Source organism: Convolutriloba macropyga, chromosome 10 (assembly GCF_964194025.1).
Source record: "Convolutriloba macropyga chromosome 10, txConMacr16.3, whole genome shotgun sequence".
NCBI lineage: Eukaryota > Metazoa > Xenacoelomorpha > Acoela > Convolutidae > Convolutriloba > Convolutriloba macropyga.
The window spans coordinates 10,356,979-10,382,362 of NC_134477.1; the positions used below are offsets into that span (position 1 = coordinate 10,356,979).

At 35.8% G+C, this 25,384-nt stretch overlaps 1 protein-coding gene across 3 annotated transcripts in view; it reads left to right on the top strand.

The window, feature by feature from the left end:
• The first annotated feature begins 12,503 nt into the window (after window positions 1–12,503).
• The window catches only part of LOC142348538 (small conductance calcium-activated potassium channel protein 2-like), a 188,032-nt gene continuing 175,151 nt past the window's right edge, over window positions 12,504–25,384 (top strand). Inside the window, exon 1 of one of the 3 annotated variants that reach the window (XM_075399911.1) lies at window positions 12,504–12,895. The gene's annotated coding sequence lies outside the window, so the exon portion shown is untranslated. Of the gene's footprint in view, window positions 12,896–13,250; window positions 13,363–25,384 lie in introns of those variants that run through there. The other 2 variants (XM_075399912.1, XM_075399914.1) reach the window with 2 other exon arrangements.

Here is a 25,384-nt window from a genome sequence, read left to right on the forward strand (position 1 = left end):
AATTTGCTCATATAGTGTACTGAGCACAGAAACTGAGTTTCTTTATTGTCTTTGGAATTCGAGAGAGAAAATAGTGGAGGTCTTGCTCTCGATAGGTGAGATACCCAATTGTAAAATATGATACCCGAGCCAATCAATCTCAAGTTTTGAGAAGTGATATTTTGGAAAGCTGATCCTAACATTTTCATAATCTAAGCGTTTAATACATTTCAAAACGTACTGTTTTTTTTCTGCCTCTGATCCTATACTTACAATCAGAATATCATCAAAAAAACAATGATTATTTTTTAAACCAATGAGAGTATAATCCATGGCTTTTTGAAATTCCGCCGGCATATCAGTAAGACCATAAAATCCAGTTTCAAATCTTTATGTGCCAGTCATGTCCCCACTTATTATTTTGAAATTACAGTGATTTGCTGTGTTAGAATCTGGGTTTAATTGGTTGTACGCGTATTTCAAATCCAATGTGGAAACATATGTTGTCTCCTGCGGTGCGGGAGCACTAATCTGTTGAGAAATAGATTCGATGAGCGTATCAATAATAGGCATTTGATATTTGTTTTTATGAATAGCTTTATTTAGTATTGTGGACTCTAGAACCAATTTAACTGATTGATATTTGTTTACGCTAACCACAATGGGAGACAAAAAATATTTTTCAGGGCAACTAGAAACTTTTATTGTGTGTTTTTGTCTAATAATTTTTTTTTGTTCCATGTTGACTTTATCTTGAAGATTTTTTTCTTATACGTTTGTCTTTTTGGTGTCTAGGTTGAAAGTCTTCATGAAAATTGATTTTAGCCACATGATTTTTTTGATGTCCCGAGGCACGAAATCAGGTTAGGAAAAATTTTAGCATAAAATTCTTTGAATTCTGACGATGCTGAAATGGTGTTGACCTGGTTACCATGTACTGAAGAAGATTGTGTTACAGCTAGACCCAGATGATCGATCAGATCTCTACCAATGAGAAATTTGAGACCGTCCACTATGACGTTGAAAGTTAGTTGCCGAATTCGATGTCCGTCCGTTGCTCGTGATGGGAGTCTGTATTCTGCCTTCGATATGAATCAATTCGTTGAAGAATGTTCTAAGTTGTGGACTGACCTTCTCAAGAATCCAGACAGCAGGTGGGCTACTTTTCACTACGTGCGTCGCGAATGATCGATTAAGAATACTGCATGCACTCCCGGAGTCCACGAGAAGCGTAGTTGAGATGCTACCAATTTTGATGGGCATTTTGGGAGGCTCGATCTTTGCTATGTCATTTTCAATTCAGGCAACTGTTCCATCTTCCCCACTGCTGTAGTCGGACCAGTACAATCTGGTTGTCCGAATAAAATTTACTGAATCTTCTTGGTGAGGTTCCCCATCAACTGTGTTCACTGTTCTCTTCTCGGAATTTTGGGTTTTTTTTTCTTTTGTTTTCTACAAACTTTGGCGAAGTGGTTCACGGTTCACTAACTCGCAGTTTTTGCAAGTTTTCTTTTTTTGCGATGCATTTATCGCAATGGTTACGAAGCCAACTTCTACCACAATTTGAGCAATAAAGAGTTGGTCTACTGTTCGCTTTCTGGAAGTTATTCGAGAAGGACCAATTTGCTAACCGGGGGGTTGCTCGGAAACTGAAATGCGTTCATGCTGGCCGGATGAGTGTCTTGTTATGCTGTTGAATCTGATGCTGGTTTCGCATCCCGAGTTCAATATTGATAGCCAGCGCTAGTGCCTGCCGCGGCTCTACTGTCTGTTTGAGGAGTTATTTTGAATCTCCGGGTCAATCAAGTTGAAGATGGATACATCACGTATCAAAGTTTCATCCTTAATCTCAAAGTCACAATTTTCTGCTAATTCTTTTAGTCTTCCACGATCTTCCAAAATTCTGCAGTTAGATTTAGATCAGGATGTGCGGGCTCGTACAGTTTACGATCCGACGTCCTTCCAACCGATGTAGAATAGAGACACTGTTTTTTTGATCCGCAAGAGGCCATGGCTTGTCTCCACACATTATGCTGATTTCGATTAGACATTGGCACTTGTTTCGCCAATTCATCTTTTGCTGGGCGTTTTGAGCATTTCTCTCTCTTTCTGATTAAGCAGATAGATGCACCATTGATTGTTTCTTCATATATAGGCTCCAAAGGGAGATCCATCATCTCGGGTTTTGGTCCAAGTAGAGTGTCTAGGATTATTTTATCGTTTGCCAGCAATGCCAATCTATATTGCACTCTCCATTTTTCCCAGCGAAGAGGGGGATCGTGTGTTGGCTTGTCCCAGAAAGCGTCTATCCCGAGCGGTGTACGCTTGTTTGCTGACTGGGCCATGTCGTACACTATTTAGATTCGTCGATCACGTGCAGAGCGCGTTAGCTTATTTCCTTCAAAAGTGCGTGTTTCTAAAGTTGAACTAGTCTCGTGCGAGATACAAAGAGATATTTGCAACTGAACTTGAATTAAGGAGAATGAAATTATGAAACTCAAGCGCTTGTAAGCAACTGAAGAGATGTGATCAGACATGTCTGATAACGAGGCGGGAAACCAAGACAAGATGAAGATGAACAACTTAAGTCACGAACTGAATAAAAATAAAATGGTAAACAAGAGCAAATGAAATTAAACTAATTTAAAAACATCGTATGAAATTTTACTGCATCAAATAAATAAATGGAATATGATATCCTTGGGTATCACAAACTGATCTTTTGTCGGCAAAAACATGATCTTATTGGTCAGTACAAAAGCTGTCTTCTGAGTAACTAGAATCAGTTCAAGTTCACTTAAAATTGTTGCAGTCACGCGTACGGTGTGCTTCCTCTAATTTCTCCGGGTTTCTTTGTTTGAATTATTACTCGCGTCTTTGACGCTTACTCTCTACACGCCATCTAGTTTCATTCTACTTCATATGTTCTCCTTCTGTCCCGGACAGATATAATGGTAATTTTGCTTCCTAGATGTAAGTTACCTTGTAAAAAATGGATTTGATTTTGAGTGTCATCACTTCGTTTGTTGTTTGCTTTCTCTGAATTCAACAGAATCAAAGTATTCTAAAGCATTGTTTAGAAGATCGTGAGTTCTTTTTGTGACATTACTATACCAGTTCTCAAGATTCTCACTTGTAGACTCAGGTTTTTTAAATTTCTTTTCCGTCAGTTTGTTGAGCTCCTCTTGCTTCTGTATTAGATTTTTAAAAAAATCTTTGTGAGATGTTCGACTTTCAAAGGCCTATTTTGTCAATTTTTGGCCTTGCTTATCTCTTAATGAAATTTACCTGAGTCAGCCTCCAGTTTTGGTTTTTGCACTAGGCAAATGCGTATAATTTTGCATTATGGTATTTATGATGTTAAAAAAACACAATCTAAAATACCAAATCACAGTACACAGTGGAGATACTCAAAATGCAATTACAGCAAAATGACAAAAAAATGGATCGAAAGCGAACAAGAACTAACAAGGAAAAAGAACAAACAGCGTCGCGTACAAAAATACCTGGCAAAAACAAAGAAAAAGAATGCTCGTTGATTGAGCCGCAAGCAAAAAATTCTGTTTATTTTCCCACTTGAATTTTGCTGTTTTTTGCCTTGATGCTTGGAGAAACTTTCACTTTTAAGCTCGCGGTTTAGCCATTAGCATCATTCAGACGAGATATTACATCGACACTCATTGGTTTTCTTTCGTTTCTTACAATTAAAAGGCACAAAAAATGAGGACTAGGGAAACTTCCTAGATGACTAGGATGTCCTTTGAGGACAAAAAAACTTCGACGTTTTTATACAAATACTTCGAATTAGAATGCTTCTAGTGAAAATACTTCGAGTAAAAGAAACGGATCCAGGCGGTAGAAACAATGTACCTCCTTCAACTTCAACTGAAATGAACTTAAATGGACGCTCAAAAAGATATTAAAATTGTTGCTCTTAAGTCGCCTCCAACAATCAAACTAAATGATTTGATTTGATTTTTTGTACTATGATTCGTATGTTACCGTTTTAATAATCAAAACTTGAACAATTTTTTTTGATGCTGAAAAAATTTTTTCTTCAAACACTTTGAAAAATTTAAAACAGCTTCAAAAAAAAATGCAGCCTTTTAATTATTGAACGATTTTTGAGAACAGAATTTCAATTCAATTGACCGCATTTAGAATATTATTAAAATAGGATCCAAACAAAATTTTTACGATTTCCTTGTATTTTTATTCTGATTTATTAATTGAGTTGAAACATTACATCTTACAATTAGTCTCTGCGCAGATGTTTTCCGCAGCAAACAAATTTTTGTCAGTTTGATGCAAAAAACATCTGGACAATTCTTGAACTGACGCCTTCAATTTTTCACGGAAACGTTGAAGTGAACGTCTTGAAGAGATTTGGCGTGTATTTTGATTGGAACCATTCATTTTTGAGAATGTGAAGCTGATTTTTATCTTTTGTAAAACATATTGAACTTACAACAATTCTTTTCATAAATTAATGCTTACAAATAGAAAAAAACGTTTGATTTACAAAGCAACAGAAAACAAAATTTCTTTAGAGCGAGAAAAGAACTGATTTTAGTTTTGTTTGGCTTTTCTGAGCTTTTGAACAATAAAAGAATTGCTGCTTTTACGGCATCTTCAAGGAAAGCAACTTAAGGGGCTTGAATTATCCAAATAGAAAGGTAGTCTTTTTCCAGTACTTAAGCATTTTGCGATTTATCTGTTGTTGTTGAACAACCATTTATCATTATAATAAGTTTGAAAGTTCAAAATAAATCAGAAGATTTCAGCTGATTTGTTTGCGTTTTAGAAAATTTTTATAAATTTGCTCAAAATAATTAAACCACTTCAATTTTTTTGGATAAAGAAGGATAGTAAAAAATTTTCTCTCAGACCAAAAATCTTGATCAAACTTGAGAGGTATGTTAGAACATAATTTGCTAGCCACAGCCTCGCAGCAGCCATGTTGTTTATGTTGTATAAATTCTTTTATACTTGACGTCTTTATTAGCTTTTTTAAATTGGTTGTCAGGTCTCAAGTGTCTTTTTTGTAGTCTGGGCATGTCTTTAACGTACCCACATAAAACGCTTCACGAAATTTTTCTTATGTGTCCGTTATTGATGCTGAGCGGTCGGTTTTGTGACCCAGGTCTAGGTACAGACTTATGAAAAGACAATACTCGACACAAATGTAATATGAAAAGACCATACTCAACTCATTGGAGCTATGAAAAGATTTTGGCTGGAGTTTAAGACATTCTGGACTTTAGCTCGACTCATTTTTTTGCAAAAGATTTTAGCTGGACCCAAAGTGGTAGAGTAGACTTTAGCTCAACCCAAAATTTGGGTTGGACTTAAGCTCGACAGAATGCTTGCAAACAAAGTCGAGTTAAAGTCTTTTCATGGGTCCATCAATGGTCTTTTTCATAAGTCTGCTTTTTTGACAATAAAATTGTCCGTGCAATTTTGCAAATAACGTAGTCAGCGTGTCTGCTCCCTCATTTTTTCCGGTTCAGAAGAACAACGATTTCCTCAAAAACTTGCATTATTTTTGAAAAAATATAGTTCAGAATTTCGGAGGGGAAAACAAACTGAATAACGCCGAAATTTTGTCCTGGCTCATGGGACTCGGACCAATACACTTAAGCTAGCTGGTTTCATTGAATCAACTAATTTCGTAATATACTCGAGCTGCCATAACTATCTATCTTATTATTTGACGAAGATCTTAAGGCTTTTGGCAGTTTTCCAACTGTTTCTGAAGTTGGACTGCTCTGGTGCAAACATATTTAGTCTTGCTCCGGCTCTGCTTCTGCATGTACAGAAAAAGAAAAAAATGAAAACTTTTGGATTTTGAAAAAAAACCGACCTATGAAAAGACTAATGGTGGACCAATGAAAAGACCTTTACTCGACTTTGGTGGTTATGAAATGACTAATGGTGGACCCATGAAAAGACCTTAGCTGGAATTTCTTCGTTATGAAATGACTTAAGCTCGGGCCATGAAAAGATATTAGCTCGACTTTAACTAGGAAGCTCGACCGTGCAATTATAATCAATATTGCCCCCCCCCCCACTAGACTTTTAAAGTCTTTTCATAAGTCGAGGCCTAGGCCTGGGAATCAAATTTCTTGAAAAGCAAGAATTGCTATAATGAAAACAAATTAAACGCAATTTGTTGAAAGTTAATAGCTAGCTGCTCAGGGGTACTGTTTGAGAGTAGAGCTGAATGACAGTATCTGTTTAAAAAAACAAAACAAACAATCAATTGAAAGAAGCTACAATTCGGATGAACTGTTTTTAAACACCACATTGTTTTTGGTGTGGGAATTTCTGTCCCATGATGAGCTCACAGACCAAAGCGACCTTTGATCATAGACCATTTTCCAGCTCGGGGGATAAGTAATCTGTGCTCAAAGATACCAAGTACGGTTCAGAGACTATTTCTAGAGCAATATACTCTTGGCCAGATTGTTACGAGTGTCAAGTCATTGCCTGGCGAACATTTCGCTGGCGGGGTCGAGCGATCCAAGACTCGACACAACGTCGTCGGGGGGGGGGGGGGGTTGTCGTCCAGAGTTAAATAATAAGAAGAAGTCAATAACCCTTGAATTTGGCTCAGTTTAGCTCAGGTGCTCGTTAATTCTGACGACAAATTTGTTTGTTGCCAAGAGGGTAGTAGACATCAAAGTAAGAGCAGCCATTATCGCCCAAATTTTCCCCTCGTTTTGAAACTTGCCGCCAAATAGCTCACAGGTTTGTTGATTTTTTTTACAATTACCTCAAACTGAAAGCTGCGGGTTGCCAGAGTTTTTTCCTCAGTTGAAATTGATTTCGGAAACAGATTCCGTTGTCTGGCCTGCTGACTCACCGTCGCACAAATTTGTACTGTCCGGTTCTTCGAAATTTTGGTCGCGCTATTTCGCGCCATTTCGATTCATACTTCAGTTACTGCCTGGACTGTCGAGTCTTGGCTGTATTATCGTGTCTGCAGCATTTGGTTCATACTTCCACGACCTCAAACCCGACTGTGACGAGCCCAAATTGGGTCGCAGACAGGGGGACTGGCATGACACTAGAACCCGGGGGACAGTTTAGTTTTTGCCTTGGCTCTGACCAGAGCAGTCTTGAGACTGATGAGATCCGGTAGATTATTATGTATGGCTCTAATAATGCCATTTTTGGGTTTTGCTATGTTCATTGCCCATATTTAATTGGCATACGCGTGTCTGATCATCGTTAGTTTTCTGTTCATCTCGGTCTGATCGTGGTCAACTTTTCGTCTTCAAAAACTTTTGACAAAAAGGTTCGATCACCAAACGACAATACACACAAAGATTGGCCATAGAGACTCAACCAAAACATCTTTGTAAAATTTATTGTTTAAAGAGCCCCACGCAAAAAACTTTGGGACCTGAGCGTTAGCTTAGAAAAGACATACGGCTCATGAAAAGAGTGCATACCGCCCGAGTTTTGGTACGAAAAGACCGTCGGTGAAAAAATGAAAAGACATTGATGGATAAAATTTGGGTGTAAAAAGACATTGGGTTGGCATATGGGTTGGTTATAACTTAACCATGTTTTGACGTGAAAGTGTTGTGTACAATTATTTTGTTTTGAAAAAACGGTGGTTCTTCGTAAGAAAACAGCGCTTGTTCACAAATATTAATCAAGCATTGTTTGCAGATTTCGTAAACGTAGCTTTTCTGTTTTTGCTTGAAGTGTGCCCGAAAAAAGATTCACAAAAATCATGAAATTATTTAGATTTGACAATACTCGAAAAACTCGACTTACACTATTCAAGCTGTTATAACTCGGCAGCACATCAAAAAAATTACCCTGGTTGTTGACAGTAGACAACTAATCTAATTTTAAGCTATCTTGATTGGTCATAAAATTGTTTTTTTACAAACCCTCATTTCACTTTTCAATGTTGGAGTGCTTCTTGTAGTGTGCTGCGAAAGTTAGCTCTGCAAAAAATGTTGATTTACTTTGCTGGGCAAGAAACTCCAGAATTTCTTTTCCACCAGAACTATTGAAAAATATTTAAAAAACATAAATGAACAGTGGTTGATCAATAGCTGATATGAAAAGACAGTTGTTGACTGATATTTGATATATACGTATTTTGGGATGACTTATGAAAAGATCGGGGTAGACCAATATTAGTTACGAAAAAATTGTGATTGACCTATATTAGCTGTGAAAGACACTGGCTAATTTCCCTCAATTTTAATTGTGATTTCAACCCTGTACAATTGTCACATTTCTGCTTTCATGGGACCATTAGTAGTCGTCTACTTTAAATTGATTCATTTCAATTTGAATTTACAATCACTCTGTTTCGAGTATATGGGTGGATGAAAAATTGTGCTTTTTTAGATTAATTTTTTTGTTTTGTTCAACCTGGGAGCCCAAAAATTGCTGTTTTCAGCTATGAAAAGTTTGTTTAAACGCAGAAAGACACATTTAAGCTCCTTCTCTTTCACACCGACATATAGACACCACATACTTGCCTTTTCATAAAGATTTACCCAGATTGAGGTGGCATCCTGAAGTAACCTCTGATAAGATCATCCCATACTCGACAATCGACTCCGATCAGACCCATTTGCGCTGGAAATAGCATGATCAGTGAATGGTATTCACTAAGAACGAATCTCTTTAGTTTTACCAAAAACAAATCATTACGACGCAGAGGTATACCCCAAAATTTCCGCCTTAGTAAAATTGGCTCGAAAATTAGATACATACAATGAACGAAATTAGGAGACATCTTTTGTATGTTACTTTTCGCAAAAGGGGTTCCGCCATTTTTGCGAAACAAAAGAACATTCGGAACGAAAAGTAGGTTACAAGTCTTGTAGCACGTTTCCGCTTAATTTAGGTATCTACTATTTGCGCGCATTTTGAGCATGCAATAAGCATTTTAATAAAGATTTAATTGAAGCTTTCAAAGCTTTAAAGTGCTTTAAAAACACGCAACCACAAAAACTGATTTTTTTCCCGAAAAATCCCTTGCACATCAAAGGCATTGTATATCAATGTGGATCTGCCCGGTTTAAATAGGTAGTAATAAATAGTACTAATAAGTAGTAATAAGTAGTAATAAAGTACTATAAGTAGTAATGAAGTACTACTAAGAGTAATAAGTGAGACTTAATTAAATAAGTAGTAAGTAAGTTAGTCTTAATTGCGGATTATATGCGAAATCGAGCTGCATTGCGTGAAAAAATCGATACATAAATGGAGCAGATACGTGATACGATACAAGCCGTGCAAAAAATAGGTTATAAAGTATGTACTTGTATTTCGCGGCTAAGACTAGGACTTTTTTGCGAACACGGCTCGCTAATTTCCCTTCCATTTTGCCGGTTGCTGATAATTTAGCTGTTTTTCGCAGTATTATTCCATTTTCAATTTATTAACATAGTAAAAACGAACACGAGATACACGCATCGGGAATATCTGCCCGTGACGATTTGAGTATAATTCTGCGTCGTAATGATTCAATTTTATAAAAATTGTTGTTTGTAGTTTAAAGTTAATCTAAGGAAAAGCCAATTCAAAAACTATTGCTACTGAAAAAAAAATTCAAACTGTTGAGAAAAAATTTGGTTAGTATACCATTAGTGCATATTTCTGACTCAATGGATGAACTAAGACTGCTTTCTATAAGAAACGTCGTTGTCTGCAGTTAATCAAAATTTCCTCCTAGGGGTACCGGCATTTGCTACCAACTGGACCCTTTTGGTTCTAATCAGAGCCATCAGAGTCTAAATGTGTCTCTGATCAGAACGCTGCTCTTTTATTGCCTCTTCACAGAGCTAATATCTGTCAGTCAAAATACAAAAATCGAAACAAAAAGAGCGCTCAAAGTTGTCTCTGATAAGACCCAATTGCGCTCTTTTCTGACCAGACGTGCGCTTGAAACAGCCTTTAATGAGACCAACCCAAACTAATCTCTGATCAGACCCCAGACCCTGTAATTTTGGTCTGGAAAAACACCATGTGCGTTGAACTTTAGTCTGATCAGAGTTCACTTCCGTCGGGCACCTCAACCTGGCCAGCGGACAATATTCTTAATCCAACACAGGCGAAAACTATAAATTTTTATATTTTGTCAATAGTTTCAAATTTTCAAGGGTTGTTCAATGCTAGCAATTTGATTTTTCTACGCTAGACCTTTTTTTCAGTTTTTAAAACAAATTAAGGTGTCAAACAGAAACAGACAGTTCAAATGACTATTCAGTTTTCCTATAGTTTAATTCAGTAACTCTGCCAATGCTGGTTCCCAGCCGGGATTGAAAAAAGGAGGGTAAAATTACAAAATAAACGAAGTGGAAAACCCCAGAAACTTTATTTTAACTTGAATTGAGAAAAATTCCGACAAACTATAATATAAATCTCTTCAATCTCTACAGGTATTGTATGCATGCATATTTTTAAGGACCTGTTAGCGAAACCAATGGCAATACCTAGCTTGGCTCTCAAATATAGTTACTAATTTTCTCTAATTCAGAGAAAAATCAGAGCCTGAATCAGAGCCTGGTTCAGAGTCTGAATCAGACAAATTCCGGGCAAATTCAATATGAACTGAATCAGACTCTGAATCAGTACCGATGAAGTTCTGATTTTGGTTCCGATTCAGTACTGAATTCGACTTAACGTTACGTACAGAAGATCAAAAACACTGGGGGTAATAAAATTCTGCAACAATTCTCTTTTCTTGAGACAGCAAAGCAATCAATTTAGCGTTCAATGTGTATAAGAATTGCAACTTTTAGCCAAGAAAAGTTTTCTACAGCAATCAGCTCTAAAACAACCAAGGCGGACACGAACTAACCGCTTTTTACTACGCATTTCTTAGAAATTTTTACCATTCATATCTCAAATTCTGTCCCTATTTTTTTGGGTGGTACATTAATCAATGAGCAACAATCCGCAATTTTGCAAAATGAGACCCAAGAACTGTATTTTGGTCAAACAGATGTTAAGTTTTCATTGGAGATTCGTATCATGGTAAGTAAAATGGTGCCAATTTTGCGTCAAAATTTGGGTATTTCGCATGAAAGCACCCCATGGATTTATAGACAACAATTGTGGAATAATTACCATGATCGGAGGGGGGGGGGCTATAGGTTGTCTGACCACTAAGCTGGGGAGGGGGACTATAATGGGAAAGACTCCAAAATTTCTGTATTTTGTCAAACCTCGTTTTGGGAGAACAATTCCCGGGTCGAGAATTTTGTCAAAGTTAATGTAAGAAATGCGCTGACAACTGTCAAAACAAACTATTTTAAGCGGATAAATCTTACATTTTTTTGCCTAATTTGCTGAATTTTCAGTATTTTTCTTACTCAATTACTGCACTCATCTCACGCGTTTTCAACGTGTACCTTATATAATTTGGAAATTTTTGAACTTTTCTGTTTCTTTACATACAGATTAACGCCGGAGCAATACTAAACAGCAATGCACTAGAGCCATCCAACATAAAAACAGTTGGAAATCTGCCAAATTTTGTCAACTCTTAAAATAAATCAGTTATCACCAATCAGTTATCCCAGCTGGAGTATATAATCAAATAATTGATTGAACGTAACTAGTTAGCCTTCGTATAATTGTCTTTTTTGTTAGATAAGCTGAAAGTGTGACGTTTTTCAGTTGTTCTGTTTTTCAAAAATATGAATTGTCATTTATAAAAAGTAACGCAGATTTCAAATCAAATGCAAAAGATGAAGGGCCGTAAATGCTGACTATGTTATAAGCAATGGTGAGCAATAAAATTGCGCGTAAAATTATGTACGAAAGATGCTGACTCCACTGAATTTGAAATTTTCACAAGTGCTGAAAATATGTAAGAAAAGTACTGAGAAGCTGCTGAAGTTTTGCAAGAGAATTGCTGAAAATATGTGACAACGGTGCTGATTCAATTGCCAATTTTTGCAAGAAATCTGCTGAAAGGTGCTGAAATATTTGATTTCAGCGGATTCACCGTCTATTTTTTAATTTTCACCACAATCAGCACAAATCTTACATAATTTTTGCACATTCAGAGGATTTCTTACAAAAATATCAGCTTGTAGCTGTGGACCCCTCGACCCGGGTTCAATGATTTTTGCTAAGATCTGCGATGCTAGGCATAGATTGTATTCCTTTCTGCAGTGTTTCACTTTGTATGTAGATAGCTGCCAATTAACAAAAAATTCTGAATTAAAACTATTGAAATTCTTCCCTGATTCGACATGTCATTTGAACAATAAACACACATCAAGTAATTGTTTCTACGAAAAATAAACATTTGTATCGAACTATTGTTCCTCGAAAAAAAACTATAGAAGAGTTTCCACGACAGGTTTTTTCAACTGTTGTTCAGAGCATACGTATGAAGACGAATCAAAAGCAGAAAACATCACCGCAATTTCATTATTGATTTCTGTTTCTGTGAAAGGATTGAATAAATTATTCATCACTTTGTTTTTCTCTCTTCGCATTAAGAATCTCACATACATTAGCCGCGTGCTTAATATAAATACATACTACATACACATACACCTTGAGTTCTATATCGCTACTGCTCTTTGAGAGATTATATTTTCTTGTTTTTGCTTATCTTTTCATTATTCCTTCTGCGTTTATTTACTCAAAGGTCAGTCACGGGAAATCTTAATATTTCATAAATCATCAACAAAATCCCTGCGGCGATGGGACATGGAGAAAATAAACAAATAAACAAACATTTTTTTTCGGTTATGATCAGGTGTGTTTTCTGTCATAAACCAGTTACGGGATTATATTAACTTGGTATATTACAAAATATCCTTTATACACAAGTGCTTATCAAAAATTTGATTTTGTGACTTCGTCAAAGTTATAATTTTGAGTTATTACTGTTGACCTGTCGTTATTTTTGAGTCTGGTTACATTTTTCTTTCTCACTGCAGTAATTTCAAAAGGAATATTTTGAGTCAAAACCATTGTGTTCTCATTTTTGGTTTTAATAAATAGTTATTAAGTATTAAAAGGTCAGGCAAAAATTTGTTCACGAACGTGCTCGAAATGAGGGAAAAACTGAACGAAAATTGTGAATTATTCTCTATTTTTCAGCTTTTTTGCGGCAGTTTGCCATCAGTGACTTTTCATATTGGAAATAATAGCCTTTCAAACAATTATTTCGCCCTCAATTTTTGCCAAGGGCGTGAATGGAATGAAAAATTTTCAAGTATTTTTTCAACTTTCAACCACTATATCTTTTTTCTTTTGTTATGCAAAAATCAATAATTGCGTTGGTCCCGTTTTTAAAAGCCCCTTTTAATGTAGCACTACAAAATTTAACAAAAAGTACTGTTCTAGTTTTCACAATATATTCAAGATTATGCGTTTAGTGTAATTACTTGTAATGGATTTACTATTTGACCCCTCTGCTTGAAATTAAAATATTGAAAAATACCTAAAATAGATTTAGTTTTTAAATGAATTTTAACACTTAAATTTAATAAACAAATTTTAGTTTAGCTAGAATATTTCTTTGTGTAATTAGATTTCCAAACCAGAAAATTCTCTTTCAATCGATAATCATAGTTTCGATCGATGGCAAAATTGTAAATTATTTGTCTGCAAATTTTTACCGAAACTTCATATTTACTTACTTTCATTCAATTAAGAAAAAAATGAAGTTTTACTTCTATAAAATAATTATATAATCTATAAGCTATACGCTATAATATAATCCACGATAATTACAATTTTGAGCGATGACAAAATTGAAAATTATTTGTCTGCAAATTTTTACCGAAAGTTCATATTTAATTACTTTAAACTTTTTAAGCATTCAATTAACAAAAAAATTGAATTTATACCGCTCGCTTCTCTTCCTCGCTTTTTGGCGCCTTGATATGAAAGCAATTAAACACCCTTTTAGACTTGTTGATAATTCTTGAAGATGATTGCTTCTTCTTATTATGTTGTAAGAGGATTCAAAACAAAAGACTGCTCTAAAAACAAACAACGTGATTAAAAAACAGAACAGATAAACAAAAGCAGTTCTAATTGCGCAAAAAAATTATTTTGTTGTTTCCAACATCGCATAAGACCGATTCCAATTACATTACAGGTCATTCTTTTCGCGTTTTCGGTTGCCTGTTTTCTTTGAATTTAATTATCATTACAAATCCTCGTCTTTTTTATTTTATTTTGAGAAATTTGGTAAATTTGTTGGCTTTATTGCTGGAGAAACGTTTGTGAAAAGAAACTTAGGGAGATTTTGAATGACCAATACTGAAAAAGGTTTGTTTTTGGTTAAAAAGTATGAACATCCCAATCGCGCTCTAAAGGAATCACACGAACTAGACACTTTGCAAGAACGTCCGAGATTCTTGCAAATAACGTTCATCTTACGAGATGCATGATCCAGACGCTTACCATGCAAGATTCGTTTTAAAACCCGCATCCATGATCAGAGATGCTGCTTTGGAAAAATGGGACCTAACATATCGCCCTCTGCTTGTTGTTCCGACCTTCCTTGATGGGGAAGAACCATACGCTCAATTGGGTTTTTCGTTCAGTCAGTTTCGGCCGATCGATTTTTTGATCCTAGAATAATGTGGGTGGTATCGTTACAAAAAACGGCCACGGTAGAATGTACAATTCAAAAGATTCTCTCTGAATTTCGATTTTCTTCCAAGCAGTTACTGATGCTTAAAGTTTTGCGAAAATTTTACTGATTTCAGTTATTCTTGTTCAGAGTTTCCGTAATTATGCTCATTTTCCTGTCAGTTTTGCAGAAAAATATGACAAAATTGTTAACAAAAGAATTAGTCTTTTTGGCTGCGAAGAGTAAGCTGAGTTAAACTATATTGCCGTGTTGGTGGTTTCCTAAAAGTCAATGTATTTGGATTGCATTGGTGTGCTTTCTCTCTCTCTCTCTATCTCTCTCTCTCTCTCTCTCTCTACTCTCTCTCTCTCTCTCTCTCTCTCTCTCTCTCTCTCTCTATCTCTCTCTCTCTCTCTCTCTCTCTCTCTCCCTACCTGCCTCCCTCCCTCCCTCCTCTCTCTCTCTCTCTCTCTCTCTCTCTCTCTCTCTCTTTCTCTGTGTGTGTGTGTCTCTCCTCTCTCTCTCTCTCTCTCTCTCCCTCTCTCTTTCTCTCTCTTTCTCTCTTTCTATCTCTCTCCCTCTTTCTCTCTCTCTCTCTCTCTCTTTGTCAAGATCTTCTCATTTTTTTTCAACGTCTTCAAGTAAGTGAAAAGCCAAATTGGAGTGCTGATTATAAGAACGAGTAGAAAAAGAGTAGAGCACGAAACAAGCAGGTTTGAAAGGTTTTTTTTTCAAGATGCTTCCAAACTGGAATCAGAAATAGTTATTTGGTGATTATTTTGGTTTCCAAAAATGAGTGCCTGTCGACGTGCGGCAATCTTACTGCTGTTTCTAGTCTTTCTTCTAATAAGTGCTATTAGTAGGACACATAATTGCTCCGATTTTGCCTTTTTGCAATTGTTTGAAATCATTAAATAGTCTCTTCACTTAGTATCATTAATGACAGGTCTCATTAGTTGCTAATGAAGCATAAATACACATTATTAATTGGTTGAGTTCCTTATTAATGATATTCTCTATTTTGACACTATATGTCCCAGACAATCATAAAATTTTAATTCACTAATTTCTTTAAGTAATTTTTGTTTTTTTTTCGCTGTGTTTTCTTTAAATCTCATTAAAGACAGGTCTCTTAAGTTACGAATTGTGATTATTCTAATCGAAACAATTGTTCAGTTGAAAGCTATTATTTTTTTATGAAATTGACACTAATTATTTTAAGGGTGACTGGTGATAATTATTGAAGCTGATTACTTTTTCTCATCTTTTTTCTGTAAGAGTTTTTAGAATGTTCGAATGCTGAATTTTTTGAGTTTTCTGTTCAATTGGATGTCTAGTTGCTTAGTCTGGTTCAGAAAATTTCTCATCTCTTGCTAAATTTGTCTTAATATTCGAAATATTTACTTCAGTCCAAAATTAAAGCTTTTTGACTTTGATACTGATCGTTTTGAAGAAATATTATCGAATTTATGAATTTTGAGAGTTTTTAAATCAAATTTTGATAGTCTGCTTAATGACAAGGGTCATCTTTCGCTAAAAGTTTCAAAACTAAAGGTATCAAATTCTATACATCGTAGCTAGTGTTTTCTATGGATAGTTCGCTGTTCGTTTTTTAAAATTTTTTAAGGAATTGTTGAATTTTGCAAGTATTTTTTGAATTTTTTGTTGTACGGTCCTTAAATCTCATTATTGACAAGTTTCATTGGTTGCCTGAGATGAATAGGGGAATAGGATTCTTTGCTGGAGTTCTCAGCAGTCGTTTTTAAGACTTATTCAACTTTTTCAGAAAAGAAAGATTATTTTTCGTTCTTGAATGTTTTGCTTTTCTCATTGTGGTCTTATTGTTTAGTCTGAACAACAGGTGGTTTTCAAGCCGTCTTGTACGGTATAGTTTTAGTGAATTTCTTGCTCTTATTTTCAGTTATCATTTTTGTTGACTGAGATAAAATTTCTGTTTATGTGTATACATAAAACTATGTTTATGTGATTATGTCAAGCTGATTGGCATTTGTAATTTTTCGTCCCTGTTTTCAGTCTCAAGAACAGCTAAAGTTTTTATTGTGACTACTGTCTTTTTTAACTTAATGACTGCTGTCAAGTTATATTTAATGCTTTTCTTATGATCGTTGGCAAGCACTTACAAGGTTGTTATAGGTTGACAACAGTGGACTTCGAAGATATTCTGGTTCTTGCCGCTCTCGTTAGTTCTTGTTTATGTTTTGTTCTGTCATAGCTTGCATAAATGGTGTTGTATTGTGTAGCCATTCTAAAAATGTGCGCAACCCATTTGTCAGTAACTTTTGTCTGTTTAGAAATATTAAGAACACTATTTCACGGATGAAAAGTTTTCCCTTGTTTGTAAAGATTTTGTTCAATATTGCGCATGTACGGCCATGGGTTTTTTGTCTTAATTTATTGTTACTGCATAAAAGGCAATTGTCAGGTTATTAGTCAAATCAATTCTTTGGATTTTGATTTCAGGAAGTTTTTTTGCTATGTTTTTTCATTTGCCGTTTGACGCTTCCTTATCGTTTCACGCTTTCTCAAAAACCAAAGCTGTAAAAATCAAATCTTCGTAATGACTTCCTCCCCTCACTAAGGGCATTTCGGCGCATTTTGTCCTTTCTCACTCTCTCTAGTAAACGTTTAAGAGTCATTTTCGTGATCGGATTTTATTATACGTGATCTATCCCACAAAACAAAATGACTTTTTCACTTTAAAATTTAAGTTTCGTTTGAATTAGTATAAGGACAAAAATGTATTTTTTAGCAAATCTCCCCTAAAAAGCTTTTGTTGGAATATTCTACCGTATGTTTTTTCAAACAACAAAGTGTTGCTGAAATGTTTCATCCACATTGTCGGCTTTCAAATTGTCAAAACTCAAAATTTTTCGCCGAAAATGCTTCAATTATGCTTCTTTTTTTCATTTAAGATATATTTATTTGCTGAAACCTCAAAGATATAAACCGCCGAGACTATCGTCACAAATTCCACGCAGGTGTAATTTTCCGCCTTTTCTTTAAGGGAGTTCTGGAATTAAAGATTGGCCGGTCATTTCCTTTATTGGTCTAAATCTTTATAACTCATCATTCATTTTTGGTTTAGTACTTTTCTCTCAATCATCACTTTCCGCTTACAGCTGGAACTGTTCTTTTTTCATAAGTACGAGCTGCAAGGTTAGTTATGTTATGTAATGGTTAAGTGACTCTGTTTGAAGTCACTGAGAACTTCTGGCGTTTATCGAGAGCCACGAAGCGGTTCGAGATAATCAGTCAGAATTTCGAAGTGACTGCTGCAGAGTCACTTAACCCGAGCTTAATGCTTAAAACACGAAACGCGCACGTTTTAAAATGACCAAAGTCAACGAAATTCAACTTCTGGCTAAGCTGCAAGTTCTGGTATTTTGACTTCTGGCATTGCAGACTTTCGGCAATTTAAAATGTGCATATGTGAGTGTTTTAAGTCTAATTGCGCTTTTTTAAAAAAAATGGATTTGTTTTGGGAGCTGTATTATTTATCTTCCTTTTGTTTATCTAATGTTGTTTCGTAATGCTGAAATATTGGAATCAACTCAATCTATTGTTCAATTAAAGACAGATCCTGTCTTCATTCAATTATTTAACTTTGTCTCACTAATCACAAATTTTTTTGGCGACCTATGAAGCTACAATTAATATGTTTGGCGTTTGTAGTCGAAAGCTTTTTGTTTTCGTCCTTTAAAAACAGTTGGTTTTTTTTGAAGAACGGTTGATACTGACGTTTTTGCAAAGATAATTTTATTTTTTTTTTGATCAAATTGTAGTCTAATGTCAGCTCAGATGCGAATAAATTTAGTGGCCGCTATGTTTTTAGCTCTAGAAAACATTTTTTTTTGTATTTCAGTTTTCACGCTTTTTGTTTTTATAGATCTTCGCCAATTTTGAGGTTCTTTTTGTTTTATCACAGTATTAAAATACCGACATGTTGAATATCAAAAACAAAAAAAATTGGCACTAAAAGGAGAACGGGAAACCGAATATGTGTAATATTCATAAGCAAGAAATTCTGGTTTTACCGGCATGGATACTGTATCGTAGCAAAACTTAGCTGATAAGTTTTTCTTTTAGCAAAAAATTGTCAATCTTTTTGTGGTCGCATGATATAATCTGATATAATCAAAAGTATGATTGGCTACATATAGAGACATGAATTGTATGACGTCATTGAAAGATATCAGTTCACGGTTAACTTTCACAGTTCACAGGTTCACGGTTCACAGTTACAGTTTTCTTTACCTCATTTATTTCAAAAAGAAACCACGACTTTTTCAAATTAGCTCGTTTTTAATCATATCTCAGTCAATTTGCAGCTTCATCTCATTAATGACAGATTAATTTTTGGACATTTTAAATATAATTTTTAATCTCAATAGTGGTTTTATTTTTAAACTAATGGTTTTCTGGCGTTGATTCTACTGGCTTTCACAATAATTTTGTGATATTAGAAAAGTTGTCAACCTTTTTGCTTTATCATTAGTATCTGTTCACAATAGCACACCAACCATCAGTCCAACTGGCGTGGAATCAGACCTATTTTATGCTTTTTTCTTTTTTGAAAACTTAATTGCTTATAATTTTATCGGCTGGGCTTTTTCAGCAAATTTTTAATGTTGACGGCATTTTTGGTTCTTATATCAGTCGTAAGATATATTCTGAATGTTGAAAAGTCTGAAGGATTTCTTATGAAGTCATAAATTAGCCTATCAAAAATCTCCAGCTGAGGTTAATTGTTTTTTTCCTCAGATAATTTCGTATTTCTTTGAAAAAAAAAACCTATTTATCAACTCTTCCCTTTAGTCTATTTTTGTCTAAAAAGGAAGAGTGGATAAATAGGTTTTTCAACGCTCTAAGCAAAATGAACGTTAAAAAACCTATGACTTCCTTTGTCTCACTAAGGTCAGGTCCCATATCTGTTTTTGAAAAGTTGACTATAGTTTGTTTAATTTAGGTTTTAGGCGACAATAGTTAGACTTTCTTAGCTATTATTTAGAAAGCAGACATAGAGCTCTGGTCGTAATTAATGTTTGATTTTGTTATTTGATTTTATTGTTTTCCTTGACTTGTAGGCTCGTTAATGGCTTATACCCTCTGAATCATCATCTTTTACGTCATTTAATGTTTTAAGCTCAAGGCGATTTTTCTTCATACTCTACTCACTACTTAATATTCGATAAAATTCAATTTATTACATTTTTTCAATCTCTTCCTCATTCGAAATGTATTAAGTCAAAAAAATGGATGAACGAGTTGGATTATTATGTGCAAACGCATATTACCGATCCTCCTTGTTTCTTTTGCTTGTTGAGTTAACAAAAACTTACTCAGCAAGCTGGTGAAACAAGGACGCAAGCTGGTGAAACAAGGACGCAAACTTACTCAGCAAGCTGGTGAAACTATGTGCACACGCATATCGGTTATATGCGTGTGCACATAATAATCCGACCCGCTCATCCATTATTTCCGAATGAGGAAGACATAGAATTTTTTTTTAAAAAAGAAAAATTTGTGGTGCGAATTAAAATCGCCCAAAACTCAAACCATTGAACAAAGTACCTTGTTACACAATATTGCGCGAGTAGCTCCGAAAAATTAAACATTAGTGCCCTTATTATTTTAGCAAATAAAAAGCAACTGCTTCGTACAGTAATGATGTAAAATAACGGAATAAAAATTGTGTTTGAGAATAGAAGACCACATTACATTCCGAGTTCTCGTGTACCATGCAGAGGAGAAAAAAAGACCAAATTTTCTTCAATATAATTGTGGTACAATAGTACATTTTTAGTTTGAGTTCATTAATTTGGTGCAACCAATTTAGTTCAATTTCTGTTTAACTTAATTTAGTTCAATTTCCTTATTTTAATTTGTTCATTTATTCAGTTTAATTTTGAAGATCAAATCCGATTATTTCATACTTGTTAATTTGTTTATATCCTATGCATGATCTTTTGTCTGTTCATCTTGTCTCGTGATTGTCAGTTGCCGCAATTTAGTAATGTTATCTTGTGAACAATTTGTGAAGCAGTTTTGTTGATCTTGCCTAATTTCATTCTTCTCAATTTCGTAATTTAAAATAGTTGACTCTCTCTCTTAACTAGATTTCGATCCGCCAAAGTCTAAATTCAGACGCATCAAAAATTTGGTATCTTTCGCTAAGCGAAATACCCGATAGATAGTTGAACGTGATTTTGCTCCGCCAAATCAACCTAAACTTTGTAACTCAAATAATCAATATTTGAATAACAAAATAAAGCTTGAATTCGCTCCGCCAATTCACTCTTAAATTGGCCCAATAAAGAACACTAATTGGCACTACGAAACAATTCAAATCTACAGATTGTAAATCTGTACGACATGGCGCAGTCAGCTCGAGAATCGAGAAAAACACCGCTGTCGATAGAGCCATTTTGGGAACGACCAACCTCAGACCCACCGATCAGATGGGAGAAATGGAGAATTCAATTAAAACTAGCGATTCTCGCTCGCGAGAACATAACTATAGACACATTGCTTCAACCTAAACCATCGACAGTTCGCCTACCAGTGGAACCGAAGTACGAAATGCCGATTGACGACACAACCGAGGAAACAGAAAGAGAACGTAGAGTAAGAAACAACCAGCTGAAGCTACAATGGGAACTAAAGTGTCAAAAAAAAACCGAAGCGGGAATACTATGTGGGGAGCGTCCTTGGAATCTGTGCGATCAGAAATGCGTGTCCCTGTTGTACCTCAGTATTGGTACTGAAGGAAGACGACTATTAACACAAAAATTCCCGCACGACAACATTTATGATTTGACTACTCTAAAACTCTGGGAAATGATGGAGATTGCCTTTATCCGCACAAGAAACATCACATTCGATCGATTTGTGTTCTTCTCTCGGAAGCAAAAGAAGGGCGAGACTGTAGAGCAATTTTACAGCATCTTAAAAGAACTAGCTGAAAATTGTGGCTTTGAAAACCGTGAAGAAGCCATCATCAGGGACATTTTCATCACTAACATGCTAGACGATGACATTCAGCGAGAGCTTCTAAGGGACACAGTCGAACCAGAGAGGGCACTCAGCATTGCAGTAAACATGGAAATGGGTAATCAGAATCAGCAAAGAATTTCATCTAATAACGGCGCAACTGGCAGTACGGTAAACACAGTACAACAATTCAATCGATTTCGCGGCGCGGGAGCACGAGGATCTCAATCAAGCAGAACAGTCACAAACCGTGCATCCATTGGTCAATGCCGTGGTTGTTGTCAAGTCTGGACACCTACACATCGTCAGGTTTGCCCCGCAATGGGTAAGAAATGTAATCACTGTGGTTTGCAAAACCATTTCGCTAAAGTTTGTCGTCGAAGACTTAATTCTTCAAGAAACACTCAACAAACTAATCGTATTAACAATATAGATACGGCAGAAACATCTAATCAAAATTCTAGCCAGGAAAGTCTAAACGTCAATTATATCAATTATAATGCGCAAATCAATTCAGACTATGATTCTTCGGATGATAATTACGTTGCCACTATTGAAAATACGAGTTCCCCAAATTTGACACTGAAAAAATTTAACACTAACAATTGGAAACACAAACTGCGATTTACTTCTAGACTCTGGTAGTGGTTGTACCATTATTAATATGTCACTCGCAAGAGAAATAATGCTCAATTGCGCTCAATCACAATGGTCGGAGAAAAGACCATTGGAATTGAAGTCATTTTCGAATGATATCGTCCAACCTCTTGGTACTTTGAAAACGCCGGTAAAATGCAAGGATTGGAGTATACAGAAGGCAAAAATAACAGTTGTATCCGATGGATTTAGACCAATATTAGGACGGGACCTTTTTGACCAGTTAGGTATTACAATTTCTCAGAAGCCTTGCCACAATCTGAAGTTAATAATATAGATCCACCTTGTGCAATCAAGAAATCAATGGCAAAGGAATTTCCTGATTTGATATCTCGAATTGGGTAATCAAAAAACCACACGGTCAATTCAAAATTTCACAAAAATTATCGAGTAATACATCAAAAAGGACGGAAAGTACCCATTCACCTCCAACCGAAAGTGAAAATTGAATTAGAAAAACTGTTAAATGAAGGACATATTGAAAAGTTAAACAACTGTTCAGATCAATTTTTCATATCTCCGATTGTCATTACGGTAAAAAAGGATAAGTCAATCAAAATAGCCCTTGATTCAAAAATCCTAAACAAAGCTATTCATAAAAACAAGTATCAAATGCCTAATATAGATTCGCTAATTCAAACGATTTCGCAAACACTGTCAACGGCGCCGCAGGAGACTGCTTATTTCACAACTCTTGATTTGCAATACGCTTATAGTCAATTAAAGCTACACAGTGATACGGCCCGCCATTGTAACTTCAATATAGTCAGTGGTGATATGACTGGCACATATCGATTTAAAACTGGATTTTACGGGCTGACAGACATGCCGGCGGAGTTCCAAAAAGCTATTGATTGTACCCTAGCCGGTTTAGAAAATACTTTCTGTTTCCTAGATGACATTTTGATCGTTAGTAGAGGTGGAATCGAAAAACATCTTCATTTAGTACGAAAATATCTAATAAAACTGGATCAGGAAAATTTACGCATAAATCTGGCAAAATGTCATTTCGCAAAAGAGACGATTGAATGGCGCGGTCATAATATTACGCAGTCTGGTGTAACCCCACTTTCAAGTAAAACAGATGCAATCGGAAAATTATCGGCACCTACTAATCTTAAAAAACTTCGATCTTTTATGAGATCTGTACACCACCTTGGAAAATTTATTCCGAATTTGTCACAATTATGTTACCCCCTCCGACCATTGCTTAAGAAAAATTCGAAATTTCTCTGGACGGAAGAGCACGATAAACAGTTTTCTTTAATAAAAGAACAAATTACGGAAACAACTGAAAATAAACATTTCAACCCGGATTTGGAAACGCTAATTAAATGTGACGCCTCGCGTAAGGGATTGGGATGTGCATTGGAGCAACGAACACCTAATGGGTGGCATACTGTAGCATTCGCGTCGCGATTTTTGAACTCTGTTGAAGACAGATATAGCATAAACGAACTAGAACTTCTGGGTGTTGTTTGGTCAGTGGAACACTTTAAATATTACTTATACGGCAAACCCTTTACTGTGATAACTGATCATAGAGCCCTTCTCTCTATTATGAGAGAAAACAGATCCAATAAATCATATAATAGTAGACTGACGCGATGGGTAGATCGTTTACTACCATTTGAATTTTCGATTGATCACCTTCCGGGCACAAAAATGGGATTAGTGGATTATATATCTCGCGACCCGCATCAACAAGCTGCTAATATATCCACATACGACGAGCAATTTATTGTAGCTAAATTGGATATAGTTAAGCGTAGCGCGAAACGCTTCTTATTGAATGCTGAAAATTACGTCGATTTCGCAGCGCGAAATCAATCTACAAATTGCGTCGTAAATAATCCAAATTCCACTAATAACTTATGTGGTGATTTCGCACCCCGAAATCCAGAACATTCTACAAGCACGCGAATTGACGACTCAATTAGCGAATTAACGATAAATAATTTAAATTCCATCCCCAAAATCGAAACAACTAACATTCCTCACTCGCTTTTTGCCTTAAACCGACCCACCGAACAGTCACACTCTAATCTAACTCATTTTCAACGCATCGCAACAAAATTCAAGAACGTATATATGATGTCTCAATCACCTTCTGACGACGACACACTGATGACTGTAAAACAATCGACCCCTTCGGGAGTCCGATTTGCAGAGGCGGGGCCTTCTACTGTTCAAGCGGCACCTGTGACCCCCATTACACCTACTACAGATACAACAGCCACTTCGCCTTCGGTAGACGACTTGTACATGGATTCCTTCAATTTCGCGCTTTCAAAAATCTTCTCAAGCTCTCTCATGGCCAGCCTGACAACAAAGGACGCGATCTTGAAAGAGATTCGCGACTGCATTTTGACGTCCAATGAAGACAGATGCAGACAAATCTCACCCTACATTCATTCCTTCTGGAAGGACTTACACGTGAACAATGGGTGTGTTTGCATAGACGACAGAATTGCACTCCCACATGCTATCAAGGATGCGTATGTAGATGCAATCCACGCAACTCACCCTGGCACATGGGGAATGACGGATATGGCAACACACGCGTGGTGGCCATACATGCACAGGGATATTGCCACCAAAACAGCAAAATGCAACCCATGTGTCAAAATTGGTAAAAAATTAAAACCTATTATACCAGCAAATAAATGGGCACCATTAAAGCTATGTAAAGTTCCTAATGAAGAGATTCAATTTGATTTTGGAGGACCCATTTATAATGAGAAAAATCAAGAGATTTATTTTTTTGCATGTATTGATCGATTTTCGAAATTTCCAACAGCAAAGGTATTTGATAGAGCCAATGCAGATAATATTTTAAAGTTTCTTCAAGAATATGTTTTGCTACACGGTATACCCCGCGCGATTAGATTGGATCAGGCTAGATGTCAAACGGGGCATCGAATTAAAACATTCTGTAATCAAAATAATATACAGCTAATCGAGGCGCCAATACACGACCACAGAGCTATTGGTTTGGTTGAAAGACTCATTCAAACAATCAAGAATCGCTTAGCCTGTATTAAAACGGCCGCGCAAAATCAATTTAACATGAAAGCATCAATAAATTCAATAATTTATCAGTTACGAATATGTCGTCAAAAGACTATTGGAATATCACCTTTTGAG